The sequence below is a fragment of the Nomascus leucogenys genome, chromosome 12 (assembly GCF_006542625.1).
Source record: "Nomascus leucogenys isolate Asia chromosome 12, Asia_NLE_v1, whole genome shotgun sequence".
Taxonomy (NCBI): Eukaryota; Metazoa; Chordata; class Mammalia; order Primates; family Hylobatidae; genus Nomascus; species Nomascus leucogenys.
In genome coordinates, this window is record NC_044392.1 from 81,382,830 (window position 1) to 81,396,620 (window position 13,791).

Below are 13,791 nucleotides of genomic sequence, written 5' to 3' on the forward strand. Positions count from 1 at the left end.
GAGATACCTTGTAGTTTTAATTTGTGTTTCTCTAATAATCAATGATGTTGAATGCTTTTTCATATACTGCTTCCATTTGCAATCATTCTTTTGAGAAATGTCCATGTAGATCTTTTGCCCACTTTAAAATCAGATTATTAGATTTTTTTCCTGTTGAGTTGTTTGAGCTCCTTATATATTCTGGTTGTTAATCTCTTGTTAGATGGATAGTTTGAAAATATTTTCTCCCATTCTATGGGTTAGCTCTTCACTTTGTTGATTATTTCCCTTGCTGTGCAGAAGCTTTTCAACTTGATGTGATCTCATTTGTCTATTTTTGCTTTGGTTGCCTGTGCTTGTGGGATATTATTCAAGAAATCTTTGCCCAGTCTCATGTCCTGAGGAGTCTCCCCAATGTTTTCTTTTAGGAGTTTCATAGTTTGAAGTCTTAGATTTAAGTCTTTAATCCATTTTAATTTGATTTTTGTATACAGTGAGAGACAGGGGTCTAGTTTCATCCTTCTGCATATTAATATTCAGTTTTCCCAGTACCATTTATTAAAGAGACTGTCTTTTCCCCAGTGTATGTTCTTGGGACCTTTGTCAGAAATGAGTTCACTGTAGGTGTGTGAATTTGTTTCTGCATTCTCTATTCTGTTCCATTGGTCTATGTGTGTCTTTTTATGCAAGTACCATGCCGTTTGGTTACTATAGCTCTGTAGTATAATTTTAGTTCAGGTAATGTGATTCTTCCAGTTTTGTTCTGTTTGCTTAGGATAACTTTGGTCTTTTGTGGTTCCACATACATTGTAGGATTGTTTTTTCTATTTCTGTGAAGAATGTCATTGGTATTTTTATAAGGACTGCAGTGAGTCTGCAGATTGCTTTGGGTTGTATGGACATTTTAATATTGATTCTTCCAATCCATTAACATGGAATATCTTTCCATTTTTTGAATCAATGTTTTATAGTATTCATTATAGAGATCTTTCACTTCTTTGGTTAATTCCTAGGTATTTCTGTTTATTTGTGGCTAGTAATAATGTGATTACTTGCTTGATATCTTTTTCAGATTGTTCACTGTTGGCATATAGAACTGCTACTGATTTTTGTATGTTGACTTTGTATCCTGAAACTTTACTGAATTTATATGTTCTAATAGTTTTTTAGGGGAGTATTTAGGTTTTTCCAAATATAAAATCATATCATCTGCAAACAAGGACAATTTGACTTCTTCCTTTCTAATTTGAATGCCTTTTCTTTCTTTCTCTTGTCTGATTGCTCTAGCTAGTACTTCCAGTACTTTGTCAAATAACAGTGGTGAAAGTGGGCATCCCTGTCGTTTTCCAGATCTTAGAGGAAAGGCTTTCAGATTTTCCCCATTCACTATGATACTAGGTGTGGCTCTGTCATACATATTTTTATCGTGTTGAGGTATATTCCTTCTAAACACAGTTTTTTGAGGGGGTTCATTTTGAAAGGATGTTGAATTTTATCAAAATCTTTTTCAGCATCAATTGAAATTATGATGTGGTTTTTGTCCTTCTTTCTCTTGATATGTTGTATCACATTGATTTGCATATGGTGAACCATCCTTGCATCTGGGAATAAATCCCAGTTGATCATGATGAATAATATTTTTAATGTGTTGTTAAATTCAGTTTGTTGGTATTTTGTTGAGGATTTCTGCATGAGTGTTTATCAGTGATAGTGGCATGTAGTTCTGTTGTTGTTGTTGCTGTTTGATGTGTCTTAGTCTGGTTTTGATATCAGGGTAATACTGGCCTTGTAAACGAATTTGGAAGTATTCTCTTCTCTATTTTTTGGTATACTATGGGTACGATGTTCGTAGAATGTTTGGTAGAATTACTCAGCAGTGGGTAGAATATTTGGTAGAATTACTCAGCAGTGACTGGGCATGGTGGCTTATGCCTGTAATCCCAGCACTTTGGAAGGCCGAGGCAGGTGGATCACTTGAGGTCAGGAGTGCAAGACCAGCCTGGCCAACATGGCGAAAACCCATCTCTACAAAAAATACAAAAATTAGCTGGGAGTGGTGGCGGCCACCTGTAATCCCAGCTACTAAGGAGGCTGAGGTGGGAGAATTGCTTGAACCTGGGAGGTGAGGGTTGCTGTGAGCCAAGATCATGCCACTGCACTCCAGCCTGGGCAACAGAGTAAGAGACTCCATCTCTTAAAAAATATTCGGCAGTGAAACCATCAGGTCTCTGGCTTTTCTTTGCTGGGATACTTTTAAATATATCTTCAATCTCATTACTTCTCACTGTTCTGCTCAGGTTTTGCATTTCTTATGGTTCAATCTTTGTAGGTTGTATCTGTCTAGGAGCTATTTCCTTGGGTTTCCAATTTATTGGCATATAGTTGCTCACAGTAGCCACTAATGATCCAATACCATGGCCACTAATTTCCATGGTATTGACTGAAATGTCTTCTTTTTCATCTCTGGTTTTATTTATTTGAATCTTTTCTCTTTTATTCTTAGCTAGTCTGACTAAAGGTTTATCAACTTTATCTTTTCAAAAAGCCACTTTTTGTTTCATTGATCTTTTGTATTGTGTTCTTTATTTCAATTTCATTTAATTCTGCTCTGATCTTTATTTATTTTCTTGTACTAATTTTGGGTTTGACTTGCTGTTGTTTTTTTCATTCTTTAAGATACATCATTAAGCTGTTTATTTGAAGTTTCTGTTTTCTGATGTTGGCACTTATAGACATAAACTTCCCTCTTAGTACTGTTTTCACTGTATCTGATAGGTTTTCGTTATGTTGTATTTCCACTATCATTTGTGTAAAAAGGGTTTTCAATTTCCTTAATTTTTTCATTGACCCACTGGACATTCAGAAGCATATTGCTTAGTGTCCATGTGTTTGTATAGCCTCCAAAATTCATCTTACTGATTTGTAGTTTTATTCCATTGTGGTCAGAAAAGATACTTGGTATTATTTCAATTTTTTGAATGTTTTAAGACTTGTTTTGTGACTGAACATGTGGTATATTCTTGAGAATAATCCATGGGCTGAGAAGAGTGTGCATTTTGCAGCCATTGAATAAAACGTTCTGTAAATACTTATTAGATCCAGTGGGTCTATAGGGTAGATTAAGTTTAATGTTTCTTTGTTGATTTCATGTCTGGATGATCTATCCAATGCTGAAAGTGGGGTGGAGAAGTGTCTGGCTATTATTATATTGGGGTCTACATCTCCCCTTAGCTCTAATGGCATTTGGTTTATATATCTAGGTGCTTCAGTTTTGGGTGTATATATATTTACAATTTTTAACTCCTCTTGCTGAATTGACCCCTTTATCATAAGACCTGATTTGTCCCTCTTCTTATAGTTTTTGTCTTGAAATTATATTTTATTTTCTTTCTTTTTTTTTTTTTTTCAGGAGAAGGAGTTTTGCTCTGTTGCCCAGGCTGGAGTGCAGTGGTACAATCTCAGCTTACTGCAGCCTCTGCCTCCCAGGTTCAAGCAATTCTCCTGCCTCAGCCACCTGAGCAGCTGGGATTACAGGCATGTGCCACCAGGCCCTGCTAATTGTTGTATTTTTAGTAGAGATGAGGTTTCACCATGTTGGCCCAGCTGGTTGCAAACTCTGACCTTAAGTGGTCTGCCCACCTTGGCCTCCCAAAGTGCTGGGATTACAGGTGTGAGCCACTGCACCTGGCCTTGAAATTATTTTTTCTGATAGAAGTATAGCCACTCCTACTCTTTTTTGGCTTTAATTTGCATGGAATATCTTTTTCCAACCCTTTATTTCAGTCTATGTGTGTCTTTATAGGTGAAGTGTGTTTCTTGTAGGCAACAGAACATTGGATCTTTTTTGATTGGAGAGTTTGGTCCATTTACATGCAGTTATTGATAAGTAGGGAATTGTTCCTGCCATTTTGTTATTTGTTTTCTTATTGTTTTGTGGTCTTCTCTCCTTTCTTCCTTCTTGTCTCCCTTTTAGTGAAGGTGATTTTCTCTACTGTTGATACAGCAGCTAGAAAGAAATTATTTAGGCAGATAGTGTGCATAAAAGGAGTCTTCAACAAGGCTTCTCTTTTAACAAAAAGCAGCTCCCAAATCATTTCTTTTCTAACAAAGAGCAGCCTGAAAAATCAAGCTGCAGACATAGATAAGCAAGCTGAAAGCTTTGCATGGGTGAGTGCCGACAGCTATGCCAATAGAAAAGGGCTACCTGGAAGCCAGGTATGTTCAACATGGTGGCTCCATCTTCCCTTTTCCTTGTCACCACATGTACAGTAAGAAGCAGGCAACATGGCACCGGCCAGGTAGAGAATCTAGCTGCATAATAAAAGATTAGGATGGGGCAGCCAGCTTCTTCACATGCTATGCAAATGGCACACCTGGTCTGACCAATCTTTTGTGCCCTCTGTAAATCAGACACCACCTCCTCAAGCTCATCTATAAAAATTCCTGCACTTCACCATGGAACTGGCAACACATTTTTCTCTGGGACCCTTCTGCACAGACAGCGCTTCTCTTTCTTTCACCTATTAAGCTTGTGCTCTTAACCTCACTCTGGCGTGTCTGCATCCTAGTTTTCTGTGGTCATGGGACAACTAACCTCAGGTATTATCCCAGGTGAATGATGCTGCTTCATTGTGGGCACCTGCTTGGGATCTGAGGTAGATTCATCAGAAGGGTGAGTATAGGATGAGACCCCAACTCTTTTCTTTCATTTCAAGGCCTTCTGCCCTCCATTTTAAAATCAAACTAAACACTGGGACTCTGTCAGCCATTTAAAAATGGTTAGCCTGGCTGCCAGTCTTACAAGACTCAGGGGACAGGCTTGCCAGGGGGAACTTAGCAAATCACCCAGTGTCCTCAGGGTGCTAGGAATGTTGACTTTGTTTTGAACTGGTTTCATTTCATGGAGAATCTAGCCATCACATGGGACTAGAAGAGGTCCAGAGGCAACTGAGGGTTTCTGGCCAGGGCAACACCCTGGTGTTACCTGAAGGCTTCTGGACTAACTCCAGCCTCTGACAGCTCAGTGTGTGATGGCAAAGGATCTCCAAGCTTTTTCTATCGCAATTTTCCTTCATTTCTTATATCCATTCTCTGTATGCAATGCTGTGGGAATTTTTACAGTATAGGGAAGTGATCCCATTAGGCAAGATCAGGAAATGCTGTAGTAATTGGGAATATAGCTCAAGCTCAAGAGATTGCCGTTTTTGAGATTTTCTAGGAAGAGAGGGCCCCCCAACCCCCTGCAGCGAGCATCTCTCTCTTTATACTTGGTCTGGAGAGCACATGGTATTTCAAAGTCAACAGCACCACCTAGTAGAATAAGAATCCTCTCCATTAGGCACATTGTTGGCCCTTTGCCAAAACACTGTAACAGCTTCATTAAGCAGTTCCCCAATAGGGACCCTGTATGGGGGTTCTGACCCCACATTTCCCTTCCACATTACCCCAGCAGAGGTTCTCCATGAGGGCCTGGCCCCCTGCAGCAAACTTCTGCCTGGACATCCAGGCATTTCTAGACATCTTCTGAAATCTAGGCAGAGGTTCCCAAACCTCAATTCTTGACTTCTATGTACCTGCAGGCTCAACACCACATGGGAGTTGCCAAGGCTTGGGGCTTGCACCCTCTGAAGCCATGGCCTGAGCTGTACCTTAACCTCTTTTAGCCATGACTGGAGCAGCTGGGAGGCAGGGCACCAAGTCCCTAGGCTGCACAGAGCAAGGGGCCACTGGGCTTAGCCCACAAAACCATTTTTTCTTCCTAGGCCTCTGGACCTGTGATGAGAAGGTCTCTGACATGCCCTGGAGACATTTTCCCCATTGTATTGTTGATTAACATTCAGCTCCTTGCTACTTATGCAAATTTCTGCAGCAGGCTTGAATCTCTCCCCAGAAAATGGGTTTTTCTTTTCTACCTCAAGGTCAGGCTGCAAATTTTCCAAACTTTTATGTTCTGCTTCCCCTTGAATGCTTTAACACTTAGAAATTTCTTCCACCAGATACCCTAAATCATCTCTCTCAAGTTTAAAGTTCCACAGATCTGTAGGGCAGGGGCAAAATGTCATCAGTCTCTTTGCTGAAGCATAGCAAGAGTGACCTTTGCTCCAGTTCCGAATAAGTTCCTTATCTCCATCTGAGGCCACCTCAGCCTGGACTTCATTGTCCACATCATTATCAGCATTTCGGTCAAAACTATTCAACAAATCTCTATGAAGTTACAAACTTTTCCACATCTTCCTGTCTTCTGAGCCCTCCAAGTCTCTAGGAAGTTCCAAACTTCCTTACATTTTCCTGTCTTCTTCTGAGCCCTCCAAACTGTTTCAAACTCTGCCTGTTACCCAGTTCCAAAGTCACTTCCACATTTTCAGGTATCCTTATAGCCACGCCCCATTCTACTGGTACCAATTTACTGTATTAGTCTGTTCTCATGCTGCTAATAAAGACATGCCCAAGATTGGGTAATTTATAAAGGAAAGAAGTTTAATTGACTCACAGTTCAGCATGGCTGGGAAGGCCTCAGGAAACTTACAATCATGGTGGAAGGGGAAGGAAACACATCCTTCTTCACATGGTGGCAGGAAGGAGAAATGTCAAGCAAAGATGGAAAAGCCCCTTATAAAACCATCAGATCTCATAAGAACTCACTCACTATCACGAGGACAGCAGCATGGGGTAACCGTACCGATTCAATTACCTCCCATGGGGTCCCTCCCATGACACATGGGGATTATGGGAACTACAATTCAAAATGAAATTTAGTTGGGGACATGGCCAAACCATATCACTCAGCTTCCAACTGCTGGGATGGGTGATTCCCATCTGGTTAGGGCTAAATACTCCCTTTGTGGGCATTGGCTGAATTCTGTCTGGTGCTGGCATCACTGAGTTCCAATGCAAAGCCCCAGAATCACTGCATTCTCCTTCTCTCCCCCAAGAGCACAGATTCTCCCTGTGCCATGCAGCCTCTGCCTGGGGATGGGAGAGGAGTTGCATCAGCAATACAAGACTGTCTTTCCCACCCTCTTCAGTGCCTCTTTCAGCAGTATGAAGTTAAAAACCAGGTATTGGGAGTGCTCACCTGCTTTTTGGTTTGTACGAAGATTTTTTTTTTTTTTTTTTTTTTTTTGTAGACAGTCGTTATATTTGATGTCCCTGAAGGAAAGATGACTGGTGGAGGCTTTTATATGGCTATCTTGATGTGCCTTATTCTTTATTGTTTTTGTTTTCTATTTCATTAAAATTCACTATGATCTTTAACATTTCCTTTCTTGTGCTTCCTTTGGGAAGCAGTTTATTCTTTATTTTCTACTTTCCTAAGGTAGAAGCTGAAGTCATTGAGACCTTTCCTCTTCTCTGATATGAGGGGGTCTCCAATTATTATGAAAAATGGAATTATAATATATAAAACTTTTAATTCTCAACATAAGTTCCATTAAATTCAAGACATTTTTGTACACAACGATCCCTGCCATTTAGTTTCTCCTTAAAGAACTGAGGGTCCTGAGAATTTAATCATGTCAATACAGTCTTTTCTACATTATTAACTGAAGAGAAATGGGTGCTCTTTATAGATTTTTTTAAAGATTAGGGAACACAAAGAAGTCAGAAGGAGCCAAATCAGGACTGTAAGGTGGATGCATAATGATTTCCCATAGAAACTCACAAAATTGCCCTTGTTTGATGACAGGAGCAAGCAGGAGCATTGTCCTGGTGGAGAAAGATGCTCTGGTGAAGCTTTTTTGTGGATTTTTATACTAAAGTTCTTGTTAACTTTAGCGTCTTTTAGAGAAAAGGTATTGCTTTTTCATCCTGACTGGAATGCAGTGGCACAATCAAAACTCACTGCAGCCTTGAACTCCAGATTCAAGTGATCCTCCCACCTCAGCCTTCTAAGCCGCTGATGTGACAGGCACACACCACCATGCCTGGGTAAACTTTATTACTTTTGTAGAGATGGGGGTCACACTGTGTTGCACAGGCTGGTCTCAAACTCCTGGCCTCAAGTGATCCTCCTGCCTTAGCCTCTGAAAGTGCCGAGATTACAGGCATGAGCCACTGCACCTGCCTAGACGTGTGTTACTTAATTTCCAAAAATTAAGGTTTTCCCAGATACCTCCTTCTGCTCTATGTTTATAATTTAACTCAAAATTGTGTTCAGAGAACATACTTGGTATGTCTTAGATCCTTTTAAATTTACTCAGACTTGTTTTATGTCCTAGAACATGGTCTATCCTGGTAAATGTTTCCTGCATAGTTTAAAAATGTATCTTCTGCTGTTGTTGGGTGAGGTGTTCTAGAAATGTCAGATTCAATTGTTTTATGTTGTTGTTCCTGTCTTCTATATCTTATTATTTCTCAAGATACTTTTTCTATAAGTTATTGAGAAAGGGGTATTGAAATATCTAACTTTAATTCTGGATTTGTCTATTTTTCCTTGCAGTTCTATTAGCTTTTATATCACGTATTTTGAAGATCTGTTATTAGTTACTTATACACTTAGGATTGGTGTCTTCTGGATCACTTGACCTCTTTGCCCTTATGAAATTACCCTCTTTATCTCTGATGATACTTGTCCTGGAAAGAACTTTGGTGTTAATATAGTCGCTTCACCTTTATTTATTTATTTTATTTTTGGAGTTTTTGTTTTTGTTTTTGAGGTGGAGTCTTGTTCTGTTACCCAGGCTGGAGTGCAGTGGCATGATCTCAGCTCACTGCAACCTCCACTTCATGGGTTCAGCTGATTCTTCTAACTCAGCCTCCTGAGTAGCTGGGATTACAGGCATACATCACCACGCCCAGCTAAGTTTTTGTATTTTTAGTAGAGATAGGGTTTCACCACGTTGGCCAGGCTGGTCTCGAACTCTTGACCTCAAGTGATCTGCCTGCCTCGACCTCCTAAGGTGTTGGGACTACAGGTGTGAGCTACCATGCTCAGCCCCACCTTTATTTTGATCAGTGTTAGCATATCATATTTTTCAATCCTTTTAATCTATTTCTGTCTTGTACTTCTTGTAGGTAATATTGTTTCTTGTAGGTGTCAGATAGCTGAGTCTTATTTTTTGATACAACCTGATGATCTCTTTTAATGAAATGGTTATGCCATTTACATTTAATATGATTATTGATTTGGTTGTCTTTAATCTACCATTTGCTATTTGTTTTCTATTTGTCCCAGTTATTCCTTGCTCCCTTTTCCCTCTTTTTGTGTCTTCTTTTGGAAAAATTATTTTTTGTGATTCCATTTTATTTTCTTTTTGGGTTTATTCACTATAACTTTTTGTTGTGTTATTTTAATAATTACTTTAGGGCTTATAATATAGAGCATGAACTTATCACAGTCTACTTTCAGGTGATATTTCACTCCTATACCTGAGATAAGATGTAAGAGCCTTAAAATAGTATGCTTCTGGTGCATGGTGGCTCACGCCTGTAATCCCAGCACTTTGGGGGGCTGAGGCGGGTGGATCACAAGGTCAGGAGATTCAGACCATCCTGGCCAACATGGTGAAACCCCATCTCTACTAAAAATAACAAAATTAGCTGGGCATGGTGGCGCACATAGTCCTAGCTACTCGGGAGGCTGAGGGAGAGGAATCACTTGAACCCAGGAGGTGGAGATTGCAGTGAGCCGAGATTGCACCACTTTACTCCAGCCTGGTGACAGAGCGAGACTCCATCTCAAAACAAAACAAAAAACAAAAACAGTATACTTCCATTTCCCTCCTCACAGTCCCTATGCTATTATTGGAATAGATTTACTTTACATAGATTATAAACCCCACAACACACTACACACTATAGTTTCTAATACAGTATTCAAGAGGTTTGAAAACATTTTTTGAGAATTTTTGTTTCCCCTTGTCTCCCTCCCCTCTACCTTTTGTTTTGTAGGGACTTCAATTGGAAGTATATTATGTCACTTGAAGACTTCCTGCAGCTGGTTGATGCTCTGCTCACTTTTTTTCTATAATTTTTTATTTGTTTCATTTTGATAGTTTCTAGTTTTGTATTCATGTTCATTAATCTTTCCTCTACAATATATAATCTCCTGTTCATCTCATCCAATTTATTTTTCATCACAAATATTGTTGTTTTAATCTCCCAAAGTTGTTTGTATTTCTTTTTTATGTTTTCCATCTCTACTCAACATGTTCGGTGTTTCTTCTAGCTTCTTGAACATATGGAATACATTGTAATAATTTAGTGGCCTTGACTACTAATTTGATCATCTATGCCTTTTCTGGTTGGTTTAGATTGCTTTTTGTCATTATTGGGTCATATTTTCCTGCTTCTTTCCATTCCTGGTAATTTTGTAAGAGATGGGGTCTTGCTATGTTGCCCAGGCTGGAGTGCAGTGCCTATTCATAGGTGTGATCATAGCACACTACGGCTTTGAACTCCTAGGCTCAAGTGATCCTCCTGCCTCAGCTTTCTGAAGAGCTGGGACTACAGCTGTGTACCACCATTCCCAGCCCTGGTAACTTTTGATTAAACACATTCTGAATTTTACATTGTTAGATAAATAGTTTACTCCTATAAATATACTTGAGCTTTTGTTCTTGGGCATGGTTGTTTGGAAACAGTTTTATCCTTTCAGGTTTTGCTTTAAATGACTCTAAACTAGTACCCAAGAGGCATTTAGTCTAGGGTTTATCTCCCCATTATTGAGGCAACATTCTTGAGAATTCTGCCTGATATCCTGAAAATGATGAGATTTTCTCACTCCTAGTCATGGAAACAAATCTATTCTCAGAGCTTTCTGAGCTCTGAGGATTGTTCCAATTATTCAAGTGGTTCTTTCCCTTGCCTTGTGTAGTTTCCTCACATATAGTCACTGATGATTTCGCATCTGAATTTTTGAGGGAGATCCTTTAATTTCCAGAGTTCTCTGTGTAGCTCTCTCCTCTCTATTACTGTGCCCTGTGAATTCCAGCCTTCTTAGCCTCCCCAGATTCCTAGCTCTGTCTCTTCAACTCAAGGTCACAGCCTAGAAACTTACTTCAGGTAATAAGCTGGGGGAAATAAAGGGCTCAGCCCTCTCTCAGAAATCACTGTCTTTTGTTGCTTCATGTCCAATATTTTAAAACTGTTGATTTGTAGCTTTTGTCAGGCTTTTTAATTTAGGCAGTCTGTATGCACTGATGACCCTCATATTTAATAGCAATCTGCTTTTTGTTGTTGTTGAGATGGGGTCTTGTTCTGTTGCCCAGCTTGAAGTGCAGTAGAGTGATCATGGTTCACTGCAGCCTTGAACTCTCAGGCTCAAGAGATTCTCCTATCTCAGCCTCCTGAGTAGCTGGGACCACAGCCACACATCACCATGTGCAGCTAATTTCTTAAATTTTTTGTAGAGATGGGGTCTCACTATGTTGTTCTTGCCAGTCTTGAACTGCTGGGCTCAAGCAATCCTCCTGCCTCAGCCTCCCAAAGTGTTGGGATTACAGGTGTGAGCCATCATTCCCGGCCTACAATATGTATTTTATATATATATATATATGGTCTCACTCTGTTGCCCAGGCTGGAGTGCAGTGGTGTGATCTCTGCTCACTGCAACCTCTGCCTCCTGGGCTCAAGCATCAAGCAATCCTCCCACCTCGGCCTCCTGAATAGCTGGGACTATAGCACACACCACCATGCCTGGTTGATTTGTTTGTTTTGGTAGAGACAGAGTTTTGCCATGTTGCCCAGGTTAGTCTCAAACTTCTGGGCTCAAGCAGTCCTCCCATCTTGGCCTCCCAAATTGCTGGAATTACAGGCATGAGCCACCACGTGTGACTCTACAGTATTCTTTAAATGTCAGTTAAGTCAAGTCAGTTTGATATTAGTCATAACTTCTATATCCTTGCTGATTTTTTTTGGTCTCGTTTTAATTACTGAAAACTGGAGGTTAAACTATCCCACAATGTGGATCTTTCTATTTGTCCCTTTAGTCCGGTTAGATTTCAATTCATTTGTCTGAAGTCTGTTATTTGGTGTATATACATTTAGGAGTATGTCTTCCTATTAAACGGATCCTTTTACCATTACAAAACATCTTTTAATCTCTGGCAAAACTCATAGTCAGATATTAATATACGTTTTTTATGCCTGTTTCCCTGGTTATCTTTGTCCATACTTTTAACTTTCATTATATTGTTGATATGGTTTGCTTCTGTGTCCCACCCAAATCTCATATTGAATTGTGATCCCAAGTGTTGGAGGTGGAGCCTGGTGGAAGGTGATTGGATCATGGGGCCTGTAGCCCCTTTGTTTTTGGCCAATTTTTCCCTTTTGGAATGGCAGCATTTACCCAATGTCTGTACCCCCATTGTATCTTTGAAGTAACTAACTTGTTTTTTATTTTACAAGATCATAGGTGGAAGGAACTTGCCTTGTCTCAGATGAGGCTTTGGACTATGGATTTTTGAGTTAATGCTGAAATAAGACTTAGGGGGCTGTTGAGAATGGATGATTGAACTTTTGTGTAAGAAGGACATGAGATGTGGGAGGGGACATGGTTGGAATGATATTGTTTGGCTTTGTGTCTCCACCCAAATCTCATGTTGAATTGTGAACCTGAGTATTGGAGGTGGGGCTTGGTGGGAGGTAATTGGATCATGGAAGTGGTTTTTAATGGTTTACTACCATCCCCCTAGTGCTGCCTCATGATAGAGTTCTCACAAGATCTGGTTAACAGTGTGTAGTCACTTCCCCCTTTGCTCTCTCTTCCTTCTGCTCCTGCCATGTAAGACATGTTGGCTTCCCATTCACCTTCCACCACAATTTTGTTTCCCACGGCTTCCTGAGCCATGCCTCCTGTATAGCCTGTGGAACTGAGTCAATTAAACCTCTTTTCTTTATAAATTACCCAGTCTCACATAGTTCTTTATAGCAGTGTGAGAACACACTAATACAGTTGTCCTTTTAAAAGTGTATCTCACTCTTTCTCATGGCAAGTCTGCCTTCTTTTGGATCACTGTTCCCCTACATGAGGATTTTTCTCTCTCTGTTTTTAAGATATTTCTGTGTTTGGTTTACAGAATTTTCACTATTATATGACTAAGCAGGATTTTTTTTTTTTAAATCCTGCTTAGGGCTTGCTGAGCTTAGAAAATCTATAGGTTGTCATCTTTTCACCACATTTGTGATATTTTCAGCCATAACTATAAGAACCTTTTTTCCTGCCCCATTTTCCCTTTCTTCCCTTAATACTGTCTTACTGGTCTTAGATGCTCTTTTTATATTTATTCAATCATATTTCTCTTTGTTCTTCAGAGTGGAAATTTACTATTTATCTGCTTTCAAGTCAACTGCCTTTTCTGTCATCTCCAATCTGCTGTTAAGCCAATATTGGGAGTTGTAAATGTTCAGCTACTATACCTTTTGGTTCTAGAATTTCCATTTGGTTATTTTACCTCTAAACATCCATTCTCAGTTTTCTTTTCTGCCTGCCTGTAAAATATTGGGACTCCCTAAGTTTCTACCTTGTACCACTCATTGATTTGTATTTGTCTAAGATTCCTCCCCATCTATTCACTAATTATGGTCATCTTTTCCTTTAAATCCTCAAAAATATGAATCATGAGGGTGGGTCTTTCCCATGCTGTTCTTGTGACAGTCAATAAGTCTAATGAGATCTGAGGTTTTATAAAGGGGCGTTCCCCCACATATGCTCTCTCTTACCTGCTGCCATGCAAAACTTGACTTTGCTCCTCCTTCCTTTGCTTTCTGCTATGATTGATTGTGAGGCCTCCCCAGCCATGTGGAACTGTGAGTCTATTAAACCTCTTTTCTGGGCAGGCACAGTGGCTCAAGCCTGTAATCCTGACACTTTGG